We start from the raw sequence: 25,030 nt of genomic DNA on the forward strand, positions 1-25,030 counted from the left end.
TTTCTGCCTCCTAGGATTTTCGGAGGGACTAAGGTCATCTACATAAAGCATCTCCCCAGGGCCCAGCAGACAGCAGACGCTCGGTGAGCCGCCGTCTCTGCTCATAGTGGTCCCCACGGGCACCGGAGAGCGCGGCCCTGACAAAGCGGGCATCTCTTGTCCGATGTCATTTGTCACTTGTGGGCCCTTTACACAGGTCTATGCGGGAAAGGAATGGTCGGTTGTACTGTTGTTGAATAATATCAAAGACATTTTTATATAGTCTCGTGGGCACAGACACGCTGCAAATTATTTCTCAACTCAAAAAAATGGAGTCCAATGAACATGTTTTGGTTAAACTGATGCTACTTAGTTTAAACTTCACAATGGCTTCAGAGGAGGGCAAATTGAAACCACAGTCCTTTGAACAATGAGAATTTCAGTGGTGGAGCACGTGAGTTTCACTTACGGCTTTTCCTTGTTATTTAAAGCTCTTCGTTCTTTGAGAATGTGGTAAAGTTCTATCATTTCAGACCTCAGAATTAGAATTGAAAACATGGGATTCTTTACCTGGGCTGATGAAAGTAATTTATTGTTTGCCGGGTCAGACGCGGCATGCTATTTGTCACACTGTGGTTTGTGTATCTTTCTGGAAGCTTTCAACTTTGATCTGAGTCAAAGTACACTCAGTAGCACAGATGACAGAGTTAAAAAAAAAAAGCCAGTGATGTGCATTGTCACTCAGAGAAGCTCTAAATCAACAAGTAGAGAGATTCAGAGTGAAAAACCCTGCTCCTTTAAAGAGGCTTGTACGTTCTTGTGAGAGCAGACCTCTGCCTTTCTTGGGCGAGACAAAGGTGTGGGACAATTTATTAGTTAAAGATTGAGTTCACTGTGTGCAATCAAAAGGCGCCTCTTCAAGGCCAGATTCTGGCCCTTGCCTGTATTTTTAGGTAAACACTCGCATTTAAAAGACCTTGCAGAGCAGGGCTCTGCGCACATAAAAGCGGCTTTCTTAAACTGTCATCAGAGTGGATTTTAGAATGTGCTTTTAATACTTACAAGGTTGATGTTTGCCTTTTAAAAAATGCTATTTGAGATAGCTTTTTATTTAACTTTCCCCTCGGCATGCCTTTTACCTGATCTGCAGCAGCATTAAGGAAACTCACCTTGTTGAGAGAGCAGACGAAGTTTTAGGGAAATGTTGCACATGTGACCTTCTGAAAGTCAAGGCTTTAAAAAATCCTTGTTTAAACACCATAAAAACTGGATGGAAAACAAAGGCATATACTCTTCATTTGAACATTTGGTTTCAGATTCTTTTTGTTGAGGCTGAGTTGATTATACTGTGAGATAAATTAGTTGTTTTCCAGGATCGCTGGGTGCTTCCATTTCCTCTGGTTTTAACGAACAATGGCTCAGATCCATAAAAAGGTAAAAGAAAGAGGTTTGGAATGTAGGACATAAATACATATGATTCTCTTACAAGATGTTTAGCTCTGTTGTTCCATCTGTTTTATAGATTTAATTATTGGAGATTTGAGCTTATAGAAATGTTATTCGAAGCTACAAACTACTGCCTGGTCTGGGTGCGACACGGTCTGTTCCGCTCTCCCCAGCACGCTGCACTTTGTCTCCTCTTCCGAAGCAGCTGGTTTCCCATGGGCTTCTATTTCTATACCTGATACGTGTTTAAAGTCAAGTCTATGGAGGTAAGTGATGCACATACTGTTTAAATTGTGTAGTTTCATGCGTTTTCACAAGACCCAAAGTCGTGTGATCACCAACGTCAAGATTGGCAACATGACCACCAGCAGGAGAAGGTTCCTTGGGGCCTTCTGTCACCAGTCCCTTCTCTTCACCCCCAGCCCCTGCAATCACTCCTCTGTTTTCTGGGCCGGTAGTGTTGTCTGGTTCCAGAATGTTCATATACCCCAAATCATACAATACGTGACCTTCCGAATCTGGCTTCTCCCCTGAGCGGCACGCATTGGAGATTCGTTCATGCCGTGATGTGTGTGTGTGTCCTTCCTCTTCATGGCTGAGATATATCCCGTCCGCCTCACTGCGATGGCCATTCACGGGTTGCTGGACATCTGGGTTGTTTCCAGTTTTTGGTAACGATAAATAAAGCCACTGTAAGCAATCATGTGCGGGTTTTGTTTAAGGTTATGTTTCAGAGTGGGGCTGCCGGGTCCTGTGGTGGGGGGTTTCGCTGCTTTCCCCAGTGCGCTGTGGCTGTGGCCCAGCTGCCCCCCATCCTCACTGGCACCAGGTGAGGGCGGACTTTCTTCCCCCGCCCTCTGCTCTCCGTCTCCCTCCGTGTAGCCGTCCCAGTGCGGTTCTGTCTCAGCATGGGTTAAGTTTCCCCAAACGGAGAACGATGTTCAGAATCTTTTCAGGTGCTTATTTTCCACCCATGTATCTTGGCGAAGCATTTGTTCAGTCTTTGCCCCCCTCTTTTTTAATTGGGTTGTTTGAATTTACTGTGTTTTCTGGCTACAAGTCCTTTGTTAGATAAGTGATTTGCAAATATTTTTCTCCAGTCTATAGCTTTTTTTTTTTTTTAACAGTATCTTTGCAGAGCAAACATTTCTAATTTTGACGAAGGCGTTTATCAATTTCTGTTTTCAAGGATTCTGCTTTTGGTGTCATAGGTAAGAAATCTTTACCTAACTCCAGGTCACAAAAATCACTCCCATGATTTCTTCCAAGAGGTACATAGATCAACAGTTTGCATTTAAATCTATGGTGCATGGTGGGCTCCTTTTTATATAAGGTGTTTGTTTATCTATTTATTTATTTATTTGCGCAAGAGCATGAGGAGAGGCGGTGGGGGGGACGCAGAGGCAGAGGGAGAGAGAGAATCTTAAGCAGGCTTCTTGCCCGGTGTGGAGTCCGGGACCCGGGCCTTGATCTCGCAAACCTGAGATCATGACCTGAGCCCAAATGGAGAATTGGATGCTTAACCAACTGAGCCAGCAAGATGCCCCAAGGTGAGAGGTTTATACCAACATTAATCTTTTCTGAGTATGGGTATCCAGTTATTTCAGCAGCATTTGTTGTAAACACTATCATTTTTCTTCTAATTGTCTTTGTATTTTTGTCAAAGATCAAATGGCCATTTATGTGGGCTAATTTCTCAACTATTCTGTTGCATTAATAGGTATTTTTTTTTTTTTTGCTTCCTTTGCCAAAACTATACTGTCTCGATTTCTGTAGCTTTATAGTAATTCTTAAAATTGGATAGTGGGGGCACCTGGCTGGCTCAGTGGGTTAAAGCCTCTGCCTTTGGTTCAGATCGTGATCCTGGGGTCCTGGGACCAGGCTCCACATCAGGCTCTCTGCTCAGCGGGGAGCCTGCTTCCTCCTCTCTCTCTCTCTCTGCCTGCCTCTCTGCCTACTTGTGATCTCTGTCAAATAAATAAATAAAATCTTTTAAAAAAATAAAAAAAAATTGGATAGTGGGAGTCTTCCAACTTGGCTCTCTTTTTCACTGTTGTTTGATGATTTGGGATTCCTTGCCTTTCCATATCAATTTTGGAATCAGCTTGACTATATACACAAATGTCCTGGTGGGATTTTGGTTGGAATTGCACTAAGTTGGTTGGTTGGAGAGAATACTCCAATCCATGAACACAGTACGCCTCTCCATCTAATAAGCTCTTTCTTCCTTTATTTTCATTAGGGTTTTACAGTTTTCAAAAAATGTTTTGTATTTATACCTAGATATATCATTTTTGGAGCTATTGTAAATGGTATAGTTTTAATTATTTTCTTTCTCATGATTCATTGCTTGTTTATAGAACTAATTTCTGTGAATTGACCTTATATCTTACAAACTTGATAAACTCATTTATGAGTTTTAGAAGTTTGTTTTGTAGATTCTTTGAGATTTTCTAAAGTCATGACATCTGAAAAGACAGCAAATTTTCTATTGCCTTTTCTTTTCCTTTTTTTTTTTTTTAAGGTTTACTTATTTGAGAGAGAGAGAGAGAGAGAGAGCACTCAGGGAGATGGGGAGAGGAAGAAGGAGAGAGAATCTCAAGCAAACTCCCCACTGAGTGTGGAGCCTGATGCAGGGCTCAATCTCATGGCCCTGAGATCATGACCTGAGCTGAAACCAAGAGCCGGATGCTCAGTCGACTGAGCCACCCAGGCACCCCTCTTTTTCTTTTTTTGCCATACTGAACTGGCTAGGACTTAGAGTGTGATGTTGAATAGGTGTAGTGATTGGTTCTCTTGTTTAAAGCAGAAAATAGTGAGTTTTTCCACCATTAAATGTAATGTTAGCTCTAGATTGTTCTGTAGATGCCCCTTATCAGATTAAGAGATTTCTTTCTTATCAGTTTGCTGTATATTTATAATGAATTAATGTTCAATTTTGTTACATGCTTTTCTGTACCAGTTCATGTGATCATGTGGTTTTTCTTCTTTTGTCTCTTATATAATGGATTTGATTGATTTTTGAATGTTGAACAAGCTTTGTATTCCTGGGATAAGCTCCAAATGATAATGGAATATTACTCTTTTTTTTTATTTTAATTTTTTTTTTTTTGGTTTTAAGGCTTCATTTATTAAAAAAAAGAAAGACCAGTGATCTGGTAAAAAAGGTTAACAATATTTGTGTTAGAGCAATCGTAAAAATTCTGTCTCTTTTTATGTATTGCCAGATTCAATCGGCTAGTATTTGCTGCTAGAATTTTATGTCTGTGTTCATGAGGGTTATTGGTATGTGGATTTCTTTCCTTATAATGAGTTTGCCTGGTTTTGGTGTCAGGGTAAGGTGGAGTAGAGTTCCTTGCTCTTACATGTTATATATAAATATATGTGTGAAAGTTTAATCCAGTAATGTCTGAATCCACCACCCCGGTGTGGGGACTAGAGATCTACCACTGCATGTACCTCGTTCCTTTCTCATTCTGCGTCAGGATTCTCCTGCATTCCACCATGTTGAATTTGGTGTTTATCATCTCCTTGGTTTTGTTTCTATATTTATTCTGTGTTTCTAATTCTCAGCAACTTGTAAACATTTTCCTCTTCATTTTTCAGCTTTATACAAATGACACCACACTGATTTTCATCTTCTAGGACTTTGTTCAAGTAATGTTGTTTTTGAGATTCATCCGTGCTGTTGCCTGTAGTTGTAGGTCATTTATTTTTTTACTGCTATACAGTGTTCTGCTGTGTGATGCTTACACCTTAATTTGTCTTAATTTGTCTACCCATTCTCCAGTGAATGGCCATTCAGGTTTTTCTTAGCTTATTTTATTTTTATTAGGCTCAGGGTTGCTATGGGGGTGTCTCTGTGTAGAGGTATGAGAACTTTGCTAGGTTATATACCTAATAACAAAACTGCTAGGTGAGGTAAGCAAACGCCCAACTGTGGAAAACAATGTCAAGGTGCTTTTTTTGGGGGGGGGGGCAGAGAGAGAAGGAGAGCCAGAATTGCAAGCAGAGCCCAGTGTGGGATCCCAAGACCCTGAGGTCATGACCTGAGCTCAGCCAACTGACTGAGCCCCCAAGGTGCCCCTAAGATGCTTTGTGTAGTGGTTGCATCGTGGTTGTAGCAACATATATTCCCAAGAGGGTAGGTAAAGTTCTCACTAACCTGCCATGTCTCCAACATTTGGCATTGTTCAGCTTCTTAAATCTAGTTAAATGTAACATGTAATCTCATTGCAGTCTTAATTTTAATTTTTTTGATTATTAAGGCAGAAAAACTTTTCATATGATAATTCTCTGCTTCTATTTTGTCTTCTGTGAAATTTCCATTCATATCTTTTTTCTACTTATCAATGTCATTTACCTTTTCCTAGTATCGTCATATGTAGTCATCTGTAGGTCCTTCCTCAGTTAGATCTGTTGCTAATATCCCAGGTTGTGACTTACTTTTTCATTTTATTTATATCATTTTTTGGTAAAGAGAAGCCCTTAATTGTAATGTAGCCCACTTTATCAAACTTTCTCTTTATGGTTAGTGCTTTCTGTTTTCTACAAGATCTCTCTTTGCCTTCAGGTCATGAAGACAGTACCTGAAGTATCTTTTTTTTTTTAAGTACTATATATATATTTTTAAATTTTTTCAGTTTATTTATTTTTAAAAAAACAGTATTCATTGTTTTTTCACCACACCCAGTGTTCCATGCAATCCGTGCCCTCTATAATACCCACCACCTGGTTCCCCCAACCTCCCAACCCCCACCCCTTCAAAACTCTCAGATTGTTTTTCAGAGTCCATAGTCTCTCGTGATTCACCTCCCCTTCCAGTTTCCTCCAACTCCCTTTTCCTCTCTAACACCCCTTGTCCTCCATGATATTTGTTATGCTCCACAAATAAGTGAAACCATATGATAATTGACTCTCTCTGCTTGACTTATTTCACTCAGCGTAATCTCTTCCAGTCCCGTCCATGTTGCTACAAAAGTTGGGTATTTATCCTTTCTGATGTAAGCATCATACTCCATAGTGTATATGGACCACATCTTCCTTATCCATTCGTCCGTTGAAGGGCATCTTGGTTCTTTCCACAGTTTGGCGACCGTGGCCATTGCTGCTATAAACATTGGGGTACAGATGGCCCTTCTTTACATGACATCTGTATCTTTGGGGTAAATTCCTAGGAGTGCAATGGCAGGGTCATAGGGAAGCTCTATTTTTAATTTCTTGAGGAATCTCCACACTGTTGTCCAAAGAGGCTGCACCAACTTGCATTCCCACCAACAGTGGAAGAGGGTTCCCCTTTCTCCACATCCTCTCCAACACATGTTTCCTGTTTTGTTAATTTTGGCCATTCTGACTAGTGTAAGGTGATATCTCAATGTGGTTTTAATTTGAATCTCCCTGAGGGCTAATGATGATGAATATTTTTTCACGTGTCTGATAGCCATTTGTATGTCTTGATTGGAGAAGTGTCTGTTCATATCTTCTGCCCATTTTTTGATATGTTTGCCTGTTTCATGTGCGTTGAGTTTGAGGAGTTCATTATAGATCCTGGATATCAACCTTTTGTCTGTACTGTCATTTGCAAATATCTTCTCCCATTCTGTGGGTTGCCTCTTTGTTTTTTTGACTGTTTCCTTTGCTGTGCAGAAGCTTTTGATTTTGATGAAGTCCCAAAAGTTTATTTTCGCTTGAAGTGTCTTTGAATTACCTAGAATAGATGGTTTATGAAAGAATGTAGGGGTTCAGCCTTATTTTTTTCCAGGGAAGATACTTATTTTTTCCCAGGACCATTTAATAAATAGCTGTCCTTCCCTCGGTGGAATCAACCTGTCTCTGTTTTATATAAACTTCCCAACTTTCCTCCTGGGTCTGACTGTGGGATTCCCATTCTTCTGCAATGATTGGTTGTAAACGCTGCAGCCCTGTCTTATGTACTCTGGAGTTATGATGCTTCTTGCTGTCTGGCGGGCTCCGTGTCCCCTATGACCTTCCTCAAGAGTTATCTTGGCTATTCCTGGCCCTCGACTGCTTCATCTGAATTTTAAAATCAGCCCGTCACCGTCGATAGAAAGCCTCACGGGGACTAGCACTCTGATTCTGCTGTGTCTGCACGCGCTCTGGGAGAGCACCTCGGGGCACTGAGTCTCTGCACAGAAACATCATCTTTCCACGGGTTCTGTACTTCTGCCTTGATGCCTTTCAGCAACACGTCAGGAAATGTCCGCGTGCCGGCGTGGCCCGTCGGTGTCAGGTGCACCCTTCCTTGCTGTTCGAATGCTATTAGTTTTCTTCTCTGTCTCTGCTTAAGAAATGGTACTGAGTGTTGTATGTGGATTGTCTGGTGAGCGGTTTTGATAAACTCTGATCGTTTCTAATAATTTGTCTAAATATGCTTTTTGGGTTTTCCGGAAGCCACATCATCTGTAAATAATGAAATTCCTTCTTTCCCAGTTGTGAGGTCCCTAGTCTCGTTCTCTGCTGTGCCTGCCGCCCTGCCTGCCTGGTGTCGTGGAAGAGGGATGGTGGCGGTCATTGCTGCGTTTCTGGTAGTACAGCCGTGCTTCTGGTGTGTTGCCGCTGAAGCGACATTGCTTCAGGTTTTGGCGGATATTCCTTATCTGGTTAAGGATTTCCCTCCTGTTCCTTCACTTTTGTTCAGGGATTAGTGATCTGTTCCTTGAAAGTTTGATGAAGTCACTTATAAAACTGTCTGAATATTTTCTCAGTAGGAAAATCATTGATTCAATTTCATTAATTGTTATAGAACCATTTAAGTTTTATTACTTGATTCAGTTTGATGAGTTGTATTTTTCTGGGAATTTTTCAATTTGCTCTAAATGTTTGTATTTGTGTATAAAGCTTTTTATGACATTATCTTTATAATTTCTGAAGTGTTTGTAGTGATCTTCCTGTTTTCATTCCTGATAGTAGTGGTTTGTTCCCTCTTCTGTAAACCCTTGCTCAGTGTCAGAAACTTGTCAACTTCCCTCATCTCTTCAAGGAGCAAGATTTTGTCTTTTGGTTCTGTTTATCAAATGTTGTTACTTCATTAATTCCAGCTCTTTATTATTTCATTTTTCTATTTTCTTTGGTTTATTTTACATATTTTTCCTTTTCTTTCTTTTTTTGAGAAGGACTGTTAGCTCATTTATTGTCAGCTTTCTTCTTTTCTAACACACACATTTAAGACCACAAATTTTCCATTAATTCTTGCTTTAGCTAAAGTCTACAAATTTGTTAGGTGATATTTTCTTTATGCTTCTTTTCCTAGTTCCTTTACTTCTAATCTAAAACCTCTGTAAATGATTATTTTATATCTCACCTGTGATCAGCATGGGATACAGGGGAAAAAGTAGACCCTGTAGTCTGTGTGTGCGTGATGACTTTGAGGGGAGTAGATGGCTCTGCTGCAGAGACGTGGTTAGAAATACATCGTGTCGGGCCACCTGGGTGGCTTGCTCGGGTAAGCTGCTGTCTTCAGCTCAGGTTGTGAACCCAGGGTCCTGGGATCAAGTCCTGCATCGGGCTCCGGAGCCTGCTTCCTCCACTCTCTCTGCCCGCCACTCCGCCTGCCTATGTGCACATGCTCTCTCTCTGACAAAAAAAAAAAAAAAAAAAAAAAAAAAGAAAGAAAAGAAAAGAACTACATCTGGTTAAATACCCTGCATGGGGTTGAATGAAATAAGGGGAAGTATTGAAGCAATGTGGTCACTTGGTGTTTGTACTTTTTGGGTGACTGCTGCAGAGCTGCCTGTATGTGTGTCAAAGCACATCCATTGTAACGTTTGATGGGTTAGACACAACAAGTATTTGTAACCTGCTGTATACGGGCAGGGACCATGCTAGCTTCCCGGAGTAGAGATGAGTAAGGTGCATTTCCTGCCCTTGAGCATTTTAGATTTAGGACAGAGGGAGAGTAACATGTAGGCAGATGGTTTTAGTCAAGCGCAGTAATGATTATGCTCGGAGAACCCAGCTCGGTCTACGTGTGGGTGCTTCGGGAGACGGGAGTCAGGAAGGATTTCCTGGGATACACACCCAAGGGGAGCTTTGCACCCCATCTTGGTCACTGATTCACAGCCTACACTGGCCCTGCATGGTGTTGCTGCACACCTGGGCCCACAACTGAGTCGTGGACAAGGCCGTTCTACCATTCGGCCAGTTGCTTCGGTAACGGAGAACACAGGCAGACCCGTGGGTGTCGTGGACAGGACCGGATTCCCATCCCTAGTCTGCTGTGAACTCCCCGGTCCGCAGCCGTGCTGTGTGGAATGTCTGCTGAGGATAAAGCTGTTCCGTCATTTGCGGGATGGTGATTTTGGCAAAAGTATGTGGTTAGGGAAAACAAGCCTCTGCTCAGAGTAGCTGTCTATTCCAGAAAAAGGGCGCGATGGCAGGGCAGGCAGCAGGCTGTCACCGGCGCCCTCCCCGGGGTGGGGGTGGGATGCTGAGGACACCGAGTTGGTCTCTGGGGTTGGCGATCTGGGTAGCGGCCATCGCCGCATCAGATTTAGGTAGTGGGAGTTCGAGTGGCAAAGCCCACCCAGCCCCGCTCTGGTAGCCTCTGCCCTGCTCTTCAGGAGCCCCTGGGGCGAGGCCGCGTGGCTGGGAGCAGAGGCGGGCCCATCACCAGTCTGGTTCTCCAGTCCTTCTCAGGTGAAGTGGCCCTTGGGTGAGCGTCCCAGGTAGCTGAAATAGAGGCACACGGGGTGCCTCTGCAGAGTCTGTCCACGCGCCGCCTCCCCGCGCTCCCGATCATTTCCCAAGTTTCCTTCCAAACCTCTGTCCACCAGAGTGATCGCTACTGTCCACCATATCTCTGGCCATATTTCCTTTTGGGCAAAATGAGCAGTTGGGGGCTTTGCTTGAGCAGTGGCAAGGACGTCCCTCCACTGCCATCCTTCCGAGTCTCGCGTGGGGCTGCAGTGCCCCATCTGCCCAGTTTGGGGTGGTACCAGCGCGTGGTGCGCAGCCAGCCGTGCGCCAGCCTGAGCGCTCCGTTTCGAAGTCAGCTGCTCAGAGGATGCTCTTCTGAGGCCGCAGCTGTCGGTTAGGAGAGGCTGAGCATGGGAGGAGCTGGGGGCTAAGCTCCTTGCTCGTGCGGCTTACTTGTGATTGCAGAATCTGTTCGGCTCTGGTCCAATATTTGCCACTTTGCCTTGATGGTGGAGAGCTGCCCTGAAGGCCAAATTCTGATGCTGTGTGTCACTGAGCGTCGAAGTCTGACAAAGCGTAAGGCAAGAGGAGAGATGGGGCCGGCGTAGAATTGAGAAGTCTGGTACTTCTTAATTACATAAGTGAGGAGTCTATTGATAAATTAAAACCCACAGGTGCTCTCCAAAGTAAGCAATGTTTCTTGTCTTTGAGTTTTACAGATTTTGCCTGAAAAAAATGTTAAACCTTTTCTATTTCTTGCATTCCAGTATTCTCTTTACCTTTTTCAGGATTGTTGCAATACAAGAAAAGGTCTCTCTGTTTTTGTCTTTAAATCCTGTATACAGGGTTCGGTTGGAGACCCATGTGACACGCAGATTTGGCCGTGACTCTTCCCTATGTGAAAGGCTCTAACAGCCCCCGTGTATTCATTCAGCAAACACCGCTGGGTGCCCCCTGGGCCTGGCACCGGGTGCCGCAGCGGACGGGAGAGCCGAGGTCCCCGCTCGCGCTCACGACTCAGGATGAGCACAGAGATGCAGACAGACCGCAGCGCCCAGGGCTGGTGCCAGACCTGTGACACTGCTCATGTCGGTTGGGAGAAAATCTCCGGAGCCGTCCGTGGCTTCGTTGGTGACTTAAGAATCCCCAGGTCTGTGAGTGATACGAAGCCGAGGAAGTCGCTCGGGCCTCGGCCTGGGCTCCTCCTGGGTAACTTGGGCGCACGTTATAGTCACTCGGGGAGCTTTAAAGCTGCCCTCACAAGGCCGGCGGCCCCTGGTCATCCCGTCTTTTCTCCGCGTTGCTTCTCGGGGTGGTCCCAGGCCAGCAGGGTTGGGCTTGCGTCGGAGCTTGTTACACAGTTAGATCCCTACCGCCCCTGGCCCCCCGTTCTCCCCGAATCAGGGCCATCTGTCCCTTAACAAGCTCTCCAGGTGACTCCAGGGAGCTGATTTGAGGAGCGGCTGCCCCAGAGTCGTCCTGGTCGTCCTCGTCCTCGTCGTCGGGTTGGGGCTCGCTCCAGCCCCCCGTGTGGGCTGCTCGGATGCTGCGCCCCGGCCTGCGGTCTGGGTGGCTCCGGCCAGATGCGGACCTTGTCAGACGCACGTGAAATAAAAACCTAAATTCTCTGTCTTGCTATGTTATCGCCGAGGAGTCTTTCGGAAGCAACGTCAATACATTGCTGTCAGTGATGTTTAGGAATAAAAGCAATGTGACAAGTGTGCGTTTAGTCCAGTTTTGTTTTATACCGAGCTGCAAGGGGTCCCCAGATTCTTTTTTTTTTTTTAAAGATTTTTTAAAAAATTTATTTGACACACACACAGATCACAAGTAGGCAGAGCCGCAGGCAGACGGTGGAAGGGAAGCAGGCTCCCCGCGGAGCAGAGCACCCAATGCGGGCTCAATCCCAGGACCCTGGGATCATGACTTGAGCCGAAGGCAGAGGCTTAACACACTGAGCCACCCAGGCACCCCAGGTCCTTGGGTTCTAAACGAAATGTTTATGCCAAGAAAAAAATTACTTAATGTTCTGTTCATTTCAGACTGAAATGAAAACAGAATTTGCCAGATACATTTTGTTTTCTTTCAGTAGTGGAAAAAAGTTATCCACCAAAACCACGTTCTCAGACTCTGACCACAACAATCGAGTCTTAGACACGGTCCTGCCCCGGTGCAGAGGTCGGTCTCGGACAGCGTGGAGCGCCCGACTAGGTACGCAAGAACACTTTCCACCTTCCGTGTTTGCCTGCTTGCGAAGATGCCTCTGGAGTCAGGCAGGTGGTCTCTGCTGGACTGGGAGCGTGTGGCAGTGCCCCCCGTAAGGACTGGCCTCGTCCCTGCCTTGCGCTTGCCTGCAGAGTCCGCTCCTAGAAGAGAGAGGAGGCCACCGGGGTAGGTCTCACCGTCCTCACTGAGGGGAAGAATGCAGCCGAGTCGCTGAGAGCCGAGGCAGGAGACGACAGTGTTTGGCCCGTGACCCTTGTTCTGTAGAAGAGGAAACAGAGGCAAAATTGAGTAGCTCGTACAAGGCGATAAGATAATTTATCATCGGAACGCAGAAGTCTCATCTTCTGGTCTCGTTTCGTTCCACAACACCTCCAAGGGGACTTGAAGTTTTGATTGAGAAGACCCGGGTCACAAACACAAAACAGGTGAACATAGCTGTGTCCGCACATTCCGCAGGCAGCAGGAGCCCGAGGCGTGCTCCTGGGACAGCCTCGCCCAGGTGGCTGTGGGCAAGGGGGGGAGCGAGCCGGGTCGAGAACGGGGGGCACACGGTGGCGGCGGTGGCCGGAGCCCCATGTGCTCGGGGAAAGGGGTGAGGCGAGTCGGCCCGCGGCGAGCAGAAGGAGCTAGAGCTCTGGAACGCAGGGGAGTGACGGGCGCCACGTCGCCGGGAGCCTGGGCCTTCGGGGAGCAGGGGTGGACTTGCTGTCCTCACTTCCTGTGCACAGGGGACGGGGACGTTGACGGAGCATTTGATTTTCCCGCCTGCCTTCGTACTTCTGTCATAATTTCACACGTATATGTATTTTATGACACATCTGATTTTCCGGCTTGTTGTTTTCAATGTGTTGGTCTTTGCAGGAGGCTTGGGGCTTCTCGAGGACGCGGAACAAGTCTGTGTTCCATGTGCTTGTCCGGAGTCTGGCACAGACTTCCAGCGGCCGCGCAGTCCGTGAGCGGCCGTGGCTGCTACGGTGTGGACGGAGGGGCCGCCGGACGGAGGGCGCGTCGGTGTCTGCGGCGTGCGGCGGGGCTGGCGCAGGAGCCCAGGCCAGCGACAGGAGAAGCCCGAGCCGAGAGGAGAGGCAGCTGTGCCGACCAGGCGTGTGGCCCGGAGGGCGGCGGGGAAGGGTGCAGGGACATGGTGCGCAGTAGGGGTGCGTGTTGGTGCTGTGGCTCCGGCTGCCCGCGTGGGACGTGGCACTGCGTCTGTCGTTGCTCACGGTGCTGTGTCAGTCAGTCGCACCCTGGAGCCCTTGTGCTGGGCACGTGCTGCCTCCCCTCCGGCCCTGAAGCTCTGTCTCTGGCCCATGTTTTTGTGCCCCGGTGTAGGCAATCTCCGTAGCTCTGCCCTGCAGGACAGTCACTTCCTTTTTCCTGTGGCTTTGAGGACACCTGGTTTTTTATTTTAGTGATTATATTTTTTAGTTTAATAATTTTCATTTTGTTCTCCACTAAATGTATTCTTTAAAAATTTTTTAATTTTCTTAAAACTTTTTTAAAAACGATTTTATTTATCATAGAGAGATGAAGAGGGGGAGCACAAGCAGGGTAAGGGTCAGAGGGGAAGCAGACTCCCCGCTGCGCAGGGAGCCCGATGCGGGACTCGGTCCCAGGACCCCAGGATCGTGACGGGAGCCGGAGCGGACCCCGACCGCCGAGTCAGCCCGGTGCCGCGCACCGGCTTCTGTTTGCAGAGTGCTCTTTGCTTCCACGCTGGCCTCCTGCTGACCTTCTGGGTGGCCGTGGCGGGTTCTTCCTGCCCTCTTCAGGGTCTGGTCCACCTCAGCACGGGCTGCGCCGCCCGCACCCAGGCCTTGCCGTTCCTCAGCCGGTGCGCTCTTCTCCGGCCCTGCCCGCCACCCCGACCCCAGGCTGCCCCCCAGTTTCTGCGGGCCGCGCGCACAACCACCTCCATTCACCCCGCCCTGTTCCCCGCTGCCCGCACCCCCATTCTCACCGCTCTCCGGCCCAGCTCGGGAGCGAACGGGTTGTTATCATCCGAGACACACACGTAGCAGTGATGATTCTGCCCTGAGCTCCTTTCCCCCTTCCGTCTGCTGTGCTCACGTGGGAACAGTTCAGCCTCTGCTCCACCCACAGGAGCAACCGGTGTTACCTTGAAGATTCAAATGAGTCGGAGCCTTTCCTAGAAATAAAGTGCATTTGTAACGTCAAATTTTCTTACTGGCTTCCTTTGTGATACTTGAAAAAACTGGAGATCATACTTATAGATCCTATAATCCACAAATTAGCAATAGTAGTGTATCACACGGGGAAACATGATTTCTGGTGTGCAGTGAAACAACATCGAATTCACTTTCATCTGACGGGTATGAACTTGGCATGGGTTCTTCTTGTTGTTTTTAACCTCTCCAGCTCTGGAGCTGCCGTTTCACTCTGCAGTGGTCCGCCCGGCGCCTCCCGCTCAGGTGGGTGGAAATCTGCCCCGGCGGGGTGCGGTTTGAGTCTGTTTCTGAACTTCGTCTCTAGATCACGGAGATGTTGGAGAAGCAGGAACTCAGATGGCAAAGACTGGCTCTGCGTCTGCTATTTCATGGGGCTGTTGACTCAGAGACCATGACTTCGGTGCGGACTTTTATTGTTTCAATTAAAGACTGATTTGATTTTATGCGATCATGCATTTTAATTTTATGAAAGTCTATAGTTAAATCCAGTTTAAAGATTTCTCTGTATTAAAGTGAAGTACAAGCATGCACAGTGTCAGAATTATATTGTGCTTCTCTGAAAACTCGGACATTGCAGCTTCTGTGTGGCTGAGCCCTTGGTGGAAACGGGTGTCTCCGGACGCAGCTGCGTGACAGCTGCAGGAAAGTGACTCGGTTCACTCTGCTGTGAACTTACAAGCGTCTCTCTACTTGTTGACTATACCAAGTCCAACGAAGCCTCTGGTCAGTTTTCTGCGGAACAGAAAAGTGCTTTTCTTTGAGCTGATTCTTGGAGGAAGGCATTTTTGGGGTCAAAGTGAGCTTCTTTGCTGTTGTACTGTTTATGCAGTGCAAGAGTGTGGGGCTGTGACAATGCAGGACGGCCACTCAAACGCCAGCTCTGGCCCCCGTGTTTCACAAAGGGCGGACATGAAGGAGCCGAGCGCGGGACATTTGGGCCATAGTGTGCACAAAGCCATGGTGTGACTGCAAAGGCCAGCTATGACTTTGGAAGTTTCCTTGCGGGTTTTGAAGCCTTTTTTGTTTTGTTTCGATGGAGGAAAAGAATGTAAAGGACTATTTGCACTAAATAGATTAAGCTGTTAGTAAACATGTCCCCTTTCAATGAACTGACATGGGGACAAAGGACGTGCTTTGCCGTGGTCAGCTGGATTTGTCTTAAGTCACAGGGACAAACAGGTGACGTGGCAGACCCTCTTTCAGGCCTCACTTGGAGAGGGTCCGTGAGATGAGTAGAAATTGAATTGGCTTCTTCTTCCCATTTATTTTGGCTAAAAGCCTGCTCTTGTCCGCCTTGTCTTTCTTGGGAGGGAAACCTGGTTTTTCCAAAATCAAATTAGCCTGGGAACAAATATGACTCAGGAATGTGAGTCCTTTTCAAGGTCCCAGCACTTGTGATGAACAGCTCCTGCTCGCTGAGTGGCTGGCGCACAGCTCTGTGGCGGTCCCTGCGGCCCGGCCGGCGACAATGAGCCTCGCTGTCACAGCCGCGAGACAGAGGGAGCTTGTTCCTGGTGGCGGCGGGGCTGGGGGTGCGCTGAGCCCCCGAGAGACCCTGCCGCCCACCAGACCCTCGCTTCCTGCGGGCACGCTGCGCCCGCCCCTCAGGCCCCCACTCAGTGGCAGAAAGAACAGCGAAGAAAGGAAGGACTCGAGGTTCGCAGCGCACCGTGTTGGGAGTCCTTTGGTCCTGGGCGGGCATTGTAAAGCCTGGAGGAATTCTCCAGAAGGAGGCACGGTGTGGGGGCCCCAGGGACAAAGAGAGGCCCCAGCGTGTTGGAAGTTGGTCCAGCTGTTTCTCCAACTGTGTCGTTCTCAAACGTGGCGTTTTGGTGAAAGTGGCTGGTGTCTGTCGGTGACGGGCAGGAGAGCCATCGAGGGAAGGCGCGACCACGACGCCGACTTTCTTTGCCGCTCAGTAGCTTGGCTTTTTATAGGAAAGTTTACCTCCAGAAGTTCAGGTTGTATTAGCATCCAAAGCTGGGGGTTCAGCAAGAAAAGCTGAAAGTCGTGACGCGGGGGTGTCCTGGGCCCAGTTTTCAAACACGGTGTGAACATGGCTGGTGAGGGGCCTCCGGGAGGGTGCCAGTCTGGGTCCCTTAAATACAGTTAGAACAGGGCTGCCCCCACCTTGAGGCCGCCACTTCGCTGCGGGGACATTTTTGTGTCACAGCTCTTGCCCAGCCCTCAGGTCCCGTGTCACGGGTGGGAAGACGTGGACTTTGAGGCCTTGGCACTCTGGAGGCGACCCGAGGGGTCATCCACTCGTGTCTGCGGGAGCCGTGAGAGGGAGGCCCTGGGGAGCAGGGGTGTGTACTTCTGTGCGCCTGTGGCTCCTCTGGCCCCGAGATGGGCCTGTCAGCCCTGCGTTCTCAGGAGGAGGGGAGGGGCCAGGGAGGCACCACTATGTCACGCACATGGACAGAGATCTGGCCCGAAAGCTAGGCCCTTCCTGTCTCAGGACTGTATTAATTTAAGGTGATTTCAAACTTAACCATCATAGAAGGATCAACACTGAGAAAAACACCTAAGAAATTAACATTGGCATAATATGGCTTTAGTTCTCGGTGTGACGTTAGTTTTAGGTGTACAACGGAGTGGCTCGGCACTTCTCTGCGCCACCCCACGCTCCTCAGGACAGGCCCGTCCTCCGCCACCCTGCCGGGCCTCCCCTCCGCACCCCTGTAGGTCTGTTTCTCGGTTGCTCGTCTCTCCTCTTCCCTCTTTGCTCATTGTTCGGTTCATTAAAGTCTGCATATGAGGGAAATCACGTGGTGCTGTCTTTCTCTGACTGACCTGGTTCATTCAGCTAATGCTCCCTATTTCCAAGCACAGGTTTGCAAATGGCGAGATTGCCTGCTTTCTAACGGCTGCGCGATATTCCACGGCACACACACCACATCTTCTTTCTCCATTCATTGCTCAATGGATGCCGGAGCTGCTTCCGTCCCTTGGCTATTGTTGATGACGCCGCCTTAGACATAGGGGGCATGTATTTTTTCGAATTAGTGTTTTTGTGTCCGTTGGGTAAATTACCAATGGCAGCACAGTGCTACTAATTGGGCTACAGACGTTATTGGATTTCACCAGCCCAAGGACCTGGTGGGACATAGCAGGAACAAAGTTTGTGGCTCTTGCTTGCTTTGCATTATAGAAGCAAAATGTGGTCCACATGTCGCGGGAAGACCAGTCATCAGAGAACAACACACGGCAGCACAGAGCCACAAACACGTTCCCCTATTTCTCTGATACACTGGTAGGAGTAACTAGAAATGTGAGCCTCGTTTGACCCCAATGGGGCACCACGTCGTAGGTGGAACATCGGCAAAGTCACGAGAAGAAGCAAAGGAATAAGAATTTTTTTATAAGAGTTTAAGTATTTAGGGTGCCTGGGTAGCTCAGTGGGTTAAGCCTCTGCTTTCGGCTCAGGTCATGATCCCAGGGTCCTGGGATCGAGCCTCACATCGGGCTCTCTGCTCAGCAGGGAGCCTGCTTCCCCCTCTCTCTCTGCCTGCCTCTCTGCCTACTTATGATCTCTGTCTGTCAAATAAATAAATAAAATCTTTAAAAATAAAAGAATTTAAGTATTTTAAAAAATTAGAGTTTAAACAAATATATTGTTGCAAGGTTGGTGCATGCAAACTGTTTGTCCAGCAGAGCAGTTTCTGACCAGTGACTGATCGAAGAACCTACCGGTAACAATTTTTCTTTTTTCTTGGCTGATCTGCTGCCCTTGCTGTGCTGAACAACCCAGGATGTGGGGACGGAGTTGGCTCCGGAACAAGCTGAGTTGGAACGAGCTGAGAACCGTTGCTCGGCTGCGGCCGCTCCTCTTCCCTTTGTTCAGGGGCGAGGTGCCCCCAGTAGACGGGGTCGCTGACGCGGACAGCCATGTTCTCCGAATGTGGGGGGGCTGTGTTCCGCCGACGGGGCCTCCCTGGCAGCAGGGCACCTCCCCCTCCTCTCCTTTGGTTCCTCTTATGTCCACGTATAAAGCACAGAGCGGATGGGAGAGTTTTGGGAATGCAGGAGACAGGGACCAAGGTAGGGCACCCCTGCAGAAGACCCTGGTGAGTGGAAGAGCCATTGTTTTGAGTTTCGTGGCCACAGAAGGGAGGGGGGGTGTCATGAAGGAGGAGAGACATGAAGCCAGGGGGATAGAGACCCGGGAGAGAGGGCCTGGGTCCGATAGTTTTGCTCAGTGCTCCTGTCTTTGTCAGCGGAGGGCAACTGTAACAGATTCCTGCAGGGCGGGGGCTAAAGAGCTCCCATTTCCTGTCCCAGTTCTAGAGGCTGGAAGGCCACGATCAGGCATCAGCAGGTGGGTTTGTCCTGAGGCCCGTCCTCGGCCTGCAGACGCCCCTCTGTGTCCTCACAGGTGGCTTTTCTCTGGGCCCGGCCCTGTGCCTCCTCCTCCTCCTCCTCCCATGAGGACATCGGTCGTATAGGATCGGGCCCTGCCCTTATGGCTTCATTTAACCTCGGCTGCCTCTTTAAAAGCCCTTTCTCCAAATGCAGTCACATGTGGGGTTAGGGCTTTAACTCACCCCTCAGTGGATAACAGCCTATCTTGACAGTAGACTTGAGCCATGTAGCCTAGTTATGGTCAGTTTTAGAGAAGACCAGGAGGTTGTCTTGCTTTCTACAGTGGCTCACAGTAGGCCACAACAGCCCTTTGAGTCCTAAAGCCTCAGACGCTAAGAATAGATACACTTGTCAATAATGAACCAGAGCAATTCTTTCCCTGTGCATACCACTCAAAAATCTGACCTGGAGTCACATTCTCAGCATTTCCATTTTTGTATGCAAACAGAGGGAAAGTACGCGTGTCCCAGGCTCTGGGCCTGCCCTAGGCCAGGCTTGTAATTGTCAACAACCCCTACTTAATTATTATTTTGACCCAGAGCTTCCTGTCACCTGGTTATTCATTATATGTGCTTTTCCTACCTCCCGGGTTTTTATGCAGATTCGGTAAGACTGTGTGAGGTCATGGCGTGAAGACCTTGGCCACCACTGGGCTCGGTGACTTAGTCTGGCTCTTCGGTCCCACGGATACTTATTGAGAGCTTGTTGTCTTGCAGCAGGTGTTGGGGATATAAAATCGAAGAAGAAAGTTGTTTTCAGGACAAAGGAAAGACAGGGGTACATGATCTCATATACAGATCATTTCACAAAGAGACAGTACGGTATGCTGCCCCTGTGCGCAGCCCGGGCAGAAGACAGGCGGACAGAGAAGGTGCTGGTTCCTCTAATGTCCTGTAATCTGACTGAAAGAAAACAGAGGCTTAATTCCTATTACTTTAAACAATAGAGTCAGGAACACAGCTGAGGAAATCACTCAGCAAATAGAAGGTTGTTCAGGTATTGGAGTCTGGGATGTGTACACAGAAAATCTGAAAGAACCTGAGGGTGAACTCTTAGAATTCATTGGTGAAGTTTTTAAGGTTGTAAGGTAAAAGGTAAATGATAGTTGCATTTTTATACATGGTCATTGAGCAATTAGAAATAGAATTTTAATAACTTACTCTAGTATCCCAAACATGAAACACCTAGTCATAAACTGAGTGAAAGATATGTAAGATCTCCATACTGGGAATTATAAAGACCCTCCTCATTTATGGAGAGACCTGCTATATCCTGATCTGGAAGACATACTATTGTAAAAATGTCATTATTTCTAAGTACATCTGTAGATACAGTGCAATTCCAATAAAAATACTGCAAAACTTTATGGAAATTGATGGGCTGATTCTAAAAGTGATGAGAATAAAAAGAACCAAAAACAGCAAAGGCAGTTTTGAAGAAGAAAAATGGAAGGGGACCTAGCTTGTGAACGCCCGAAGTTACTGTAGATTAAAATGGCCCCAGAAGTCAATGAAGTCAAACGTGTCTGTGGTTTCCTCCTGTTCCATCCTTTCTGCTCTTACTTTTATTTCCTTCTGTCTTAGTCAGCTCAGGCTCCCAAAACAAAATGCCTTTGATGGGGGCTCCCCCAGCAGACGTTCCTGTCCCGGCTCTGGAGGTGGAGAGGCCGAGATCAGGGTGTCCCATGGTCGGACTCTGGAGGGAGCCTGTTCCCTGGGCTGCATCCTCCCTGGGCGGAGCTCTCTGGAGTTCCCTCTTCTCCCAGAACACGAGTCCTGCTGGGTCGGGCTCCCAGCTTTTTGACCTCATTTAACCTTGACGACTTCCCCAAGGGCCCCGTCTCCAAACACAGCCCTCTGGGAGTCAGTGCCGCAGCAGACACGTTTGGGGGACCCAAACCTTTAGTCCACTCCGCCCTCCCTCTCCTTTCTTAGGGGGGACAAACTGAAGCTGTCCTCTTCACTCATCCATTTCTAAGTTTGTTCTCATACCTGCGCGGAAGGCTAACTATTTCCCTTTAGGTACCGCGAGCTCTTTCTTAACGTTTGGAGAGAACTGGGTTCATCTCCTCTGACTCACAGTTTGTAGCCTCCATTCAGAGGGACCTCTGCCGGCAGGGACACAGATTCCTGTCTCATCCGGCTGCGCGAGTGCACTGGTGGCGAGGTTCAGAGTTGGAGTCAACACTGGGTTTCAGACGCTGTGGTCTAGCCAGATGGCCTTGTTCAGGTATCAGCTGCACTCCTTAGCAGCGCCTTGACCGTGGGGAAAATGACAATTCTCGCGTGGTTCGGTTTCCACAGCTCAGCAGTGGAAAAACTAAGGTGTGTATTGTGGTGTGCGCGTGGGCATGCATGTGTGTGTGTGTGTGTGACTTCATCTGTCCTGGTCCGCAGCTCCGCGCGTGGTGTGCTCACTGCGGCGGTCTCAGCGCACGTGGGCTGCCGCGGTTCCGGACGCAGCTGACACCGGTCTCTGTGCTCCGTGCCCCTCCCGGCCCTCTGGGTTTGCACATCCAGACTCGGTCCCCTTCTTGGACATCTTGTGGAGAGATGGCAGGCGTCCTGCTGTGCCGCAGGTGCTGACCGACGGCCTTTGGGGGTTCCGGGCTGACCCCGGGCTGGGCCGGAGTTTGCTGCCGCAGGTGCTGGTCATGCTCAGAAGCTGTGGCCCCACAGTCCAGTCCCGGCCCCTGGAGTCTTGGGTCGCCAGAGCATCGTCTGGCGCATATTCTCCTCTGCCTTCTCTTTTTGCCCTTGGCCTCTGGGGTTTTCTGCTCTTCCTGTTAGGCTCAGCCGTGTGTTGTTTTTTAATCGTTCTATGTGGAACTAGTTCTGACATGACAGAGTGGGAGAAACCTCGTTTGCATGAGTCCTGGCCCCGAATTCCTAGAAGTGGGCCACGGTAGCCCTACTCATCGGGCACTATGTCTTCGCACAACTTCCGTTTTATTCAGTGAATGGCACCGCTTCCATTGATCTGGGGCAAGTGAGTCTGGATTTAAAAGAAATTAGTTCATACAGTTGACTGAATCTGTACTTTTCTGCATGACAAGGTGAACTGTCGCATGACCATTGGTGTGAACATTTCCCCCAGGTCACTCAAGCTTAGGTTGCTGCTTAGGGACAAGCCATTTCTGCGCATGGTCCAAGGAGAAGGCTCGAGGTCTACACTGCTAGAGACCCTCCTCCTCACTGGGTGAGTCAGGTGTGCTGTTGACGGGCTTTGCCCACCGTGCCACACGCACTGTTGCCCAATGGTTTAATAATTCCACTGCCTGTGTCCATCTGGATATTTCATGCAGTCCCTCTGCTTCCTTCCGTATGTTGGTTACGCTGAAAGCCCACCAAGGACCAGCTATTTTTTGCAGCATAATGAATTTCTAATCACATCTCGGGAATTCTTTGGAAAGAAACGGATGACTGCGTAAATCTACATCTCTGAGTCTATCGAACGATCTCAAGAACGATCTCAAGAAAAGTGTTATTTGGGCACCTAAAACTTTTCAAATTCTCCTCCTTTTCTGTTTTGTTGAATTTCATAGGAAGCTTAAGTTATAAAAATGAAACAACTATCTTGCACCTTTTTTGGCTGACGGCCTGGAACTCTTTTAAATTGGATCTTATAAATATTCCATAAAGTCCTGCTTTTCTCCTGGAAGTTAGCTTGTGTGGATGGCATCTTAAATGTTTATGCCCTTTTTGTAAAACTTGATAAAAACCTATCTGGTACTAATAATTTGGTTAATCAATTACTCAGTACCCAAACTTATTATTTAAGAAAATTCTTGAAGCCAGTCACTCTGCTGTTTTACATTTTGACACTTGGCAAGCCGTTGCTAGCCTACAAAGTATCGATTTCATGCTGATTCTCAAAAGGGAGCATTTAAAAAATACCCAAGGCAGTATTTCTATGATATCTTCCCCTTGAGGAGAGGCAGCCAAGAAAGCAAGCTTATTGGCCTCATTTAAAGAACTGTGAGGTAGGCATTATCCCCACTTAATCCATAAAGAAACCAAGTTGAGAGGTTAAGTCACTCGGCCCATGTGATAAGTCTAGTAGGTTTCAGAGCCAAAATTCACACGCAGGTCTGAGTCCACACTGTGCTCTCACTGCTCTATCAGAGTTTTCAAATATCTGTAGTATAAAACCCCTTTCTGAAAAAAAAATGAGCCTGGAACCTCAAGAGACAAAGTAAACACCCAAATAATGGTGGTATTTTGGATGTATATAATACATAACAAATATGTGACTGTCTTACTACGAAATAAATCAGTGAAAACAATAGTGAATTCGGATCATCGGAAATTGGTGATTGTGGGTTACATTAGCGATTTTCTAGGTGCTGCATCCCACTTACTTTTGTCTTTTGGTTACACAGCACCCTGCATAGCTGAACGTAGGTAGGTGTTTTTAACATTTTACCTGTTAGATAGATATCAGTTACGTAATGATAGGCCAACTGGTGAAGCCACCAGCCTATGTCCTTTATTCATTTCCTGTTCTCCAACTGGAAAGTGTACAAAGCCAGAAAAAACAGGGAGACATTCCTGAGCAGTGTTCGTGAGTGGCGAGGCAGGGAAAGATGAAAAGTTCACTGACTAAATTGAGATAATTGTTTCATGGGGATCTTAGGGTTGGGTTAAAAATCTTCCCTCCCTTTGTAGTTCTGATAAACCCAGGTCTGAGAAGACCTCCTGGAAAGAAAGCTGGGCATAGATACAGATGAAGAGAAAACTCAGCTTGCTCGGAGCTTTCATTAATTCATTTATGCATCTGTTCACCAAATTGGCATTAAGGGTTTCTCATGCCTTGAGGTCACAGTGCCTCACATATAGTAGATGCACAATCATAGGTGGGCATTCTGATCATTGTTAGTGTCCACCCCTTTGCTGAGACATGCTGAACAAATTAGGCTCCATCCTTGAAGAGCTCTAAGCTTGGGGAGAGTGCCGTGATTGGTCAGGGTCAAGTGCACTGGTTATTTGGAAGCCGCATTAATTTGAGTCTTGGCTTTTTATCCACTCTGATAAGACAGTCCCTGTCTTTTAATGAATGTCTTTAGGCCATTCACATTTAAAGTGATTGCCACCTGTCATGTGTGTAACTGTTTTCCGCTTGTTGCACTCTTTGTTTGTTGACCTCCCCTTCTTACTCTGCCTCCTCCGGTTTTATTTGATGTCATCTGGTCCCGTTTTCTCTCTCTCTTTAGCACATCATTTATACTTATTTCTAGATTTTCCTTCAGTGGTTGCCTGACAGTCTGGAACATACATTTACAATTCACCTAAATTCTCTTTCAGATGACACTACACTGCTTCATGAGGCCGGCAGGCACGTTATAGCAAAGCGTCACAAGCCTCATGCTCCTCCCCCGCACTGTTGCTGTCATCCGCGGCACTTCCCCATACGCTGTAGCCACCCGGTGCACTGTTACTGTGGTTACTGATGCGGAAAAAGGCAGTCATCTTTCAGATTAGGTCAGAATATGAAAAAAAATTGTATTTTTCTTCATTTATTCCTCCTCTGATGCTCTGCCTTTCTGCAAGTACACCCAACCTCCTGACTTCTGTCACTTTAGGGGAGAAAGGAAGGCTGGAGGGGCATGGAGTGGGTAACTGTCCGCTCAGGTGGGAGGAGTCTTTCCCTGCAAAGGACTTTGTAATGGTGAATGCTCTGGGTATCTTTCAAACTGGGTCCTTGCCCCCTGCCTGCTAGAAACAGGAAGATTTAAAAATTTAATTTAATTTTTTTCAGTGTTCCAAAATTTATTGTTTATGCACCATACCCAGTGCCCCATGCAACAGATGTTCTCCTTAATACCCACCACCAGGCTCACCCAACCTCCCCCCCTCCAAAACCCTCAGGCTGTTTCTCAGAGTCCACAGTCTCTCATGGTTCATCATCCTTAGGACAACCTCGGTATTGGTGAACATGGTCACCTACGCTGCAGTCTGTTACTATGTAGTGCCATAAATACCATAGTTTGTTACCATGTAGCTACTATATCCTGTAGTTCATTCCTTTGTAGCCACTAAATATTGTAGTTCATTATTATTATGTAGCTACTAATTATCAGCCTGTTACTATGTAGCTACTAAACATTGTAGTTTGTTATCATGTAGCTACTAAATAGTATAGTGTGTTATCATGTAACTACTAAATATCAC

General features: G+C 47.4%; 1 protein-coding gene across 12 annotated transcripts in view; it reads left to right on the forward strand.

The window, feature by feature from the left end:
- LOC309845244 (uncharacterized protein) overlaps window positions 1–25,030 on the forward strand; it is a 107,300-nt gene that overhangs the window by 26,229 nt on the left and 56,041 nt on the right. For 3 of the 12 annotated variants that reach the window (XR_014301148.1, XR_014301149.1, XR_014301157.1), the window contains 2 exons: window positions 1,502–1,691; window positions 12,170–12,291. The exons of 2 other annotated variants lie outside the window; for them this stretch is intronic. The gene's annotated coding sequence lies outside the window, so the exon portion shown is untranslated. Of the gene's footprint in view, window positions 1–1,501; window positions 1,692–10,925; window positions 11,799–12,169; window positions 12,292–12,437; window positions 12,732–13,167; window positions 15,022–21,956; window positions 22,059–25,030 lie in introns of those variants that run through there. 7 more of the 12 variants (XR_014301154.1, XR_014301155.1, XR_014301151.1 and 4 more) reach the window with 6 other exon arrangements.

The sequence above is a fragment of the Mustela nivalis genome (assembly GCF_964662115.1).
Source record: "Mustela nivalis genome assembly, chromosome: 12".
NCBI classification, from domain to species: domain Eukaryota; kingdom Metazoa; phylum Chordata; class Mammalia; order Carnivora; family Mustelidae; genus Mustela; species Mustela nivalis.